The following is a 7,728-nucleotide window of genomic DNA, read 5'->3' as shown; positions in this document are numbered from 1 at the left end:
GTAAACCTTAGTTTACTCTCCACAGGTGTAGAGCGGTAAGTAAGAGTCGATCCCACAGGGAGTCTGCGAATCCAATCTTGTCTTCGCAAAATAATTACCTTTATATAAAATAAAGAGAAAAAGGAGGAATATGATTGATTGGTTTGAAAAACTAATAAAAGCAAGCGCTTTGTTCTCCTAAGCATCAACCTACGAAGTTATGTGTTTGATCATCGATTTTCTATTACAAATTTGGGTTCTATATCTATACTATATGCTATGTTTGTCCTAATCCGTGTACTAAGGTTGCTAAATAGGTCCACTAGTCCTAATAGCGTCTAACCTACCAATCTAGCCATGAAACTATCAAGACTAAATCCTAGGGAACATTAAGTTCATGAATAAATAGGAAAGTGTATTGCCCTTAGTGCCTACGCCTCATTAATCTTCCTATCCTACAAGTCCAACTAGTCCAAGTAGAGATTCGTGCCACTAAGTAGGCAAGGTTCTCCAACTAGGATAAACCAGGCCTTGAATATATGAAGGAAATATGTACACCTAGGTAGCCAAGCCAGATAAACATATTGTAATCAATTACTAAACAATCAAGAGATTAAAACAACACAATAACATATTATGAGAACCATTGGAGGAAAACTATAAAACCCATACCTCCGCAGGCCTTAGCCCGGAGAACAAAGCAAATGAGATTACTCCCTATTCATCCTAACAAAGCTATTCTATTATTCTTTGAAAAAGTGTGTGTTTGGGAGGAGGCAAAACTCCTCTATTTATAAGAAAGCAAGACCTAATTTAATGTTTTTGAAAACCCTAACCCGAAATTGTACAAATCCTAGGTATTTAAGCCTAACAAGAGGGACTTCTTGCGACGATGGAAGTAGTGAAGGCACGGTTGCGTTGTCTGCAGAGGCCCATGCGCGAGCGCGTCTTCTGGGGCGCGATCGCGCCTTCTGCAAATAGCCATGTGCGGTCGTGTGGGCTCTGGCGCGGTCGCTCCACTGATAATTTCGCCCCTCTTTACTTCTCTTCTTGGCCCGCGCTTGATTTCAGCCTTCCGCACCTCTTCCTTGTGCACGTAATCCTCGTATTAACTAGGAAGCTCCACGTTATCGTGATTACGGCTATATGCTCCATTTGTGGCCTCTTTTGCCTATGATTGATGCTAAAATCCACTCCTTATGATGTATGAAATGCCGCCAATCAATTGGTGTGATAGCATTAGTGATATTGTTCATTTCATAGTAGTGATGTTTGTGCTTGTTTTCCTAGCATTTTTGTTCATGGTTTAATAGCATTTGTGCATATTTTCTTTAAATTTGTGCATTGTTTCATTTCTTCACGGTTTCTTGTCATTTGTGCATGGTTTCCTAGCAATTCTGCATGGTTTCTTAGCATTTGTTCATGGTTTCTTGATATTTGTGCATGATTTAATAAGATTTGTGCGTGATTTCTTAGCATTTGTGTATGATTTCATAGCATTTGTACATATTTTTTGTGAATTTGTGCATTTAGCATTTCTGCATGTTTTCTTGACATTTGTGCATGATTTCTTGGCATTTGTTCATCGTTTCTTAGCATGCACGGTTTCTGTGAATTTGTGCAAGGTTTATTAGAATTTGTACATGGTTTCTTCGTATTTGTGCATGGTTTCTTCACATTTGTGCATGGTTTCTTCGCATTTGTGTATGATTCTTCGTATTTGTGTATGGTTTCATAACATTTGTGCACAATTTCTTTGAATTTGTGCAAGGTTTCTTGGCATTTGTGCATGATTTCTTAACATTTGTACATGAATTCTTTGAATTTATTCTTGTGCTTGATTTCTTAGCATTTGTACATGATTTTTCTGCATTGGTGCATGATTTCCTATGCATTAGTGCATATTCAATGTACAATGGTCAATAATCAATGCTAGTCAACGTTGATCAACAACGGTCAACAACTAGTCAATACAGGTAAATTTGGATGGCCCACATTCATTATTATTTATCATTTAAGTGATCATTCTCATATTACATTTTCCCGTAAAATAATATCATTTATATTTATATTTTAATATTGTCCCGCACTAATACCTCATATATACTTTCTCTAAGACAAATTTGGATTCGTCTTTACATAAGCTTTTCCTCTCCTACACTTTTTCAGAAAGCAAGTAGTAGATGATACAATCTATGCTAAGCTATCCACACATTGCAAGTCAAATTTTCATTGGTTACACTTCTTGATAGAACTCTTCAAGCTTAAACTGAGTCCCAATTTGCATGTACGTATGAACGAATGAGGTTATATCATGTTGATTTAATACAGAATGAAAGCTCATCCGCAAATGTATCTTTCAAGAAGTAATCATAGACAACAAAAAAATGATTGAGAGCCAAAGTTTCATCACGGAAGCCCAAACCAAGTGATTGCTGAAATATCTTCTCTCCAGCATGAAAAAAGCAATTGACAGAATGCCTGAAAGCAAAACGTCAGAACATATAACCGACCCAATTGATTGGTAGATGAGAGGTTGTGGTCTACTGGATGGGTTTATTAGTAGAATTATTAACATCCCTCTATTATTCGTAAGATTGTTTTTGTGTTAAGAAAAGAAAGAGATGATAGTGACTATATATGTACAGTTGAATGATAGTATAGCCCCCACAAAATTTCAAATAGTTTACTGGCTTCATTTATGACAAGCAAAAACAGCAACATCACATCGTGTTTGTTTTTAGGTGCACCCAAATAAGAAAGGTTATGAACGAGGACAAAAGAAATGAACATACAAGATGCATACAGACAATTTAGCTCTCTTTATCTTTGATGTCACACACTACATAGATTCCTCCATCCCCACTTGCTCTCTAATCTCAATTTCTACTGTTGTTTTAACTAGGATGATCAAATTTATCAGATCAAATCAGATAACTAAATCTTATTCCCACGCGTTTTTAACCATTTTTGTTTGGATACCCGATAGTAATCTCGGATATTCGATGAAATCTGAATATAGCCATTTAGAAACTCAAGAATGAAGAACAGCAAACCTCATTAGTAGTAGCTAAAAGATTAGAAAATGAGTGAGTGCTAAGAATTTTATTACATTGCACGAAGAAAATATGAGAAATATGGAGATGGACCACAGAGAACATACAGATCCCTGCTACTATAGATAATACAAGAGCCAGTGGAGACCACGAATTTATACCTTCTACTTTCTTCCCTGTGCTTGGCTCCTAGTGAGGAAGATCCATCCTATATATACATATTTAACTTCAAAATAAACCATACATATTCATCTTAGTCACCCGAGTTGTCCTTTGACGAATCCGCGATCATCTTCTGAATCAATTCGTTTGTTTCTTCTTCAGACATCTTCTCATCTTTGGATTGAGTATTTGCATACGCCTCGAAGAACTCCTTGTTCACTTTCTCCAGCTCATTCCACACTGCATCACAAAAACGAATATTTGATGCTAAGAAGAAAATCTCAAGAACCATGGGTCATTTGGTTGACTCAGTCAAAGATGTCACGTTATAGAATCAGAGAGAACACCTGAGGAGTAGATATCATTGTACATGCTATGTGGAGCATGTGTTTGAAAAGGATAGGGTATGTTTTTTCTTTTATGATGGAATCTTTATTATTCATATGTTTTTAAGTTCATGGGCAGTAGTGGAATAGCTAGAGATATGGGAAGCGAACCGGTTGAGGTGATAACTGGCTTGATGTTTGCATGCTTAGATAAGGCCTCCATGCACTCTTCTTTACTCATTTGGAAGATCAAGCACTTTTCAATCAAGTGTTGCACCTGAATATGCGCAAATAACATAGCTTGATAAGAATTTGTGACTATATAATACAAGATATGAGAATTACACAAAAGTTTGAAGAAGAAAAACCATGTGTATGTATGAAGCAGAAGGGTCGTCCATGAGCTTGACAGTTAAGGAGAGAATGGAATTGTATGGAGAATTATGTAGTATAGTTAGAACAAGAAAAGAGGGCAATGACAGTACAACATAGGTCAATAGAAATAGGAGGAATTGGTGGCAGATGGGGGCCAATACTCCCACGTGGGAGATGAATGGTAATTGGTTGATAAAAGATTAGAGGAGATTTACAAGTGATCACTACTTTGTCATCGAGTGAGCATCATTAAGCAGCCACCTCCACGTGATCAGTGGGGCCCTCACAGGTTTTAGCTAATAGCCACATTAATTTTTCACATTTTTACTGTAATTTTTGCACTCCAACAGTAATCCGACATGTGGCTTGCTAATTCAAGTTGTCCAATTTCAGCATTTTCCTCATTCAAATACTACTATCAAGTAAGATAGACATTCCTGTAACTTGATTGATCATGAACTCAGCTGAGATGGTTCTTGTGACCACATGAAATAGATGAAATGCAGATGATATTTGAACAGGGAAATCATGTTATAATAGAGAGTGGCAGTTGCTAGTGGGACTTATCTCTATACGTATTGAGAGTATAGGACAAAACAAAATTCCGAAGATGGTAGAGAATGAGGAAGATGATAAGGCACCTTATCTTGAAGTACAAGTAGTGAAGCTAGAGGTCACAACTTACCCACCACAGAAAAAGAGGCAAAAGAGCTAAACCATATAATGCATTTTATCATATGATAATGGAATGAGTGATCTTGATTCCATATATTGAGCTTCTTTATTGTTGTTTTGCCTACTAAATCCTAATAGTATAGCAACTTGAAGTAGCTAGGTGAAATATGTAATACTTATCTTCAATAAAGCATTAATTTTTTGATGTCTTTGCTTTACTCATGACCAAACCCAAGTGGAGCAGCATAAGACAGAAGAAAAAATAAAATATCAGAAGAGGAATGAATATATATGATCAATGAAGGTAACCTTACCTCACATTATAAAAATCTATCAGATGTTAAATATCCCTCAGACCATTTTCCCCGTACGAAATACATTAATCAGCAAAACTGATAACAGTTGCAATCACACTACTGATTTTGTACCATCTGATATGAAAGATACAAATAATGTATAATGACACTGACAACTTGGTAAGCAAAAACAAGTTTTATTGACAACTCCACAGCTGGAACTCAGTAGCACGGAAAACTGACACATAAACAGCCTGTAGCAATCAAGAAGGCAAAATGTTTACTTATGAAACTAGTTTCTGGACATGAGCATAAGCAATTTCAGGTGAAACAGCTACAATATTTGAACCATGGGAGGAAGAATGAACATCCAACTTGTGCGAACAGAGTAGTTGGGAGCGGAAGATGTGTTTGTGGTGAAGAGAAGAAGCAATTTCTAATCGGAGGAAGGAGTAGCGAATCTGATGCCGTGAGTGTTTGAATCCCACATCGGACATTGAGGAATGAGAAAGAGGGGTAGAGGGATATAAATACGGAGGGATGGGGTAGCGAGTAAATTTGCCTTAAACTAATGAGTAAGGAAAACAAAGCGAACGGTGAGAGCCGGTCGCCGCGCCGATAACACAATTTGTGCGCAAGAATTTATGGAGGGGTGATAGGCTGGCCGAACGTTGACGCTGCTTACTTTGCAGAACTCGTTCGTGCGGGCCTCCCACCTACAATTCGAGTTCTAATTTTAGTTCAATTCGAGTATAGGGTCGGTTGAATTGTCTTTAAATAATAAAATGATGAATGGGAGGCAGTAGATTTTTAGCGAAACCTATTGGGTTCAGTTCGCATTAACTTTAATTTTATTCATATAAAAGGTTATAAAAATCATAAGAATCGGAACATGAGGAAATTTTATAAAACCCGAACCTGATATATGACCCGAACATAAAACCCGAACCTGATATAAGACGCGAACATAAAACCTGAACCCGATATATGAACCCGGTATATTTCCTAATTTTTGTCAGCTCTAGTCGGAAGCCATTTAGTATTTCCTAATTTTTGTCAGCTCTAGTCGGAAGCCATTTAGTATTCCTATTTTTGTCAGCTCTAGTTGGAAGCCATTTAGTATTTTGAGATTTTTGCTTTTAACTTTAGGTTAAATAATTCAATTTATACTTGACCATTGCTATTTAGCTATTTATTTTTAACACTTAAAAATGTATCTCCATTAATAATTAAGCATCCATTCTGCTATCCAATTTTTCATCCTAAATTTATAAAAGTACCATTTTACCCTCGTGCTAAAAAAAAATGAGGACAAAGTGATAATTATGCTTGGGATAAGGATGTATCACGAGATGAAGAAAAATCTCACGAGTTATTGAATTTCTCTTTTTTATTGTCTATCTTCTTCCCACTCTTCTTTACTGATAGAGACGAATTCAATTAATTCAATTCCGGAATAGCTCTTCCTCCTCCGCCTTGTTACCCACCGATGGCGGATTCAAATCACCGCTACATAAGATCGGAAATTGTGCTGCTATATTCGAATCACCTCCGCCTTGTTGATGTTATATTTGATATGTTGCAAATTTGGCCAGAACCGCTCTTCCTCCTTGTCATTGTTACCTATAGACAATGAATTGAATTAATAATTATCGACCTCGACTTTGGCGGAGATGGAAGCAGCACCAACAACTCACTAGAAGATACGCCGTCGACTTTGGCAGAGATGGAAGCAGCAACAACAACTCACCGACGTCGAAGGTGCCGCACATTAGGCTCATGGAGGAGTCGGAGAAGCAAGATTGCGAGGAGGAAGGAGGATAATACCGGGTTGATTAGTTAATCCTGTGCCGGTGACTCCACCTACTCGTCGACATCGAGCTCCAATTCCACCATCGTTGATATTCGAGAAACTGAAGAGGTGAAGAGAAATTCAATAACTCGTGAGATTTTCATTCATCTCGTGATACATCCTCAGCCCAAGCAATAATTACCACATTGTTCTCAAATTTTAAAAAAACCGAGGGTAAAATGGTATCGCACATTTGAATGGAAAATTGGACGGTAGAAGCGCATGTGTGGTTAATTGTTAATAAAGATACAATTTTGGATGGTTAAAAATAAATAGCTAAATAACGGGTGATTTTGTAAATTGAGCTATTTAGTGGGTGATTAAAAGAAAAAACCTCTTTCCTAATCTAACATACCATTATTTCTATTTCCTTCTTTTTTCTTATTGTTTCTCTTTCCTTCTTTTTCCTCCTCGCTCCTATTAAAAGTGTTGCTCTGGCCTCCCACCTCCTTCCCACCGGCCTCCGTCACCGTCGCTTAGTCTATGCAACCCCAATCCACTTTCCTCGCCACCGTCTCCATCTACCCGTCACTCCATCTACCCGTCACTCCATCTACACTCCCCTCCAGCTAAAAGCTTTCCTCGTCGCTGTCACCGGTTCCCGTCGCTACCGTTGCTACATCTAGGCCCCCATTCATCCACTTTCCCCGTCGCCGTCTCAGGTTCCATTGCTACCATTGCTCCATCTACGCTCCCCTTTATCCAACCACCGTCACCACTACCACCTCCAATTTCCTAAACCCGTGTGAGATAGCCAGCAACATTAAGAGCTGCACCGATCATATGTACTTACTTTCTGTATTGATTATAAGGGGCTCAAATCAGAAACTAGGTCAGAAACTAAGTTAGTGAAATTTGTGCAAATTGTTTGAAATAGAAGTGCACGTATGCTGTAATCATGTGCAAGCGGTTGGTGATTTTGTGCAAGTGTTATTAACTGGAAGTGCAAATTGTTAGTGAATTTACTATGTAACTTTTTTGCAAGTGGTTAGTGATCTTGTGCAAAT

The 7,728-nt window shown here is 37.8% G+C and overlaps 1 non-coding gene across 1 annotated transcript; it reads left to right on the top strand.

The window, feature by feature from the left end:
- The first annotated feature begins 5,427 nt into the window (after positions 1-5,427).
- LOC141249982 (U12 minor spliceosomal RNA) lies at positions 5,428-5,585 on the top strand. The gene has a single exon (XR_012312430.1). It is a non-coding gene; the product is annotated as a U12 minor spliceosomal RNA (small nuclear RNA).
- Positions 5,586-7,728: the final 2,143 nt, after the last annotated feature.

This window comes from Phyllobates terribilis, unplaced genomic scaffold (assembly GCF_046119375.1).
Source record: "Phyllobates terribilis strain yellow unplaced genomic scaffold, ASM4611937v1 Scaffold_5307__1_contigs__length_52616, whole genome shotgun sequence".
Taxonomy (NCBI): Eukaryota; Metazoa; Chordata; class Amphibia; order Anura; family Dendrobatidae; genus Phyllobates; species Phyllobates terribilis.
The sequence above is the reverse complement of the archived record's forward strand: the minus strand, read 5'-3'. Positions and strand labels throughout refer to the sequence as shown.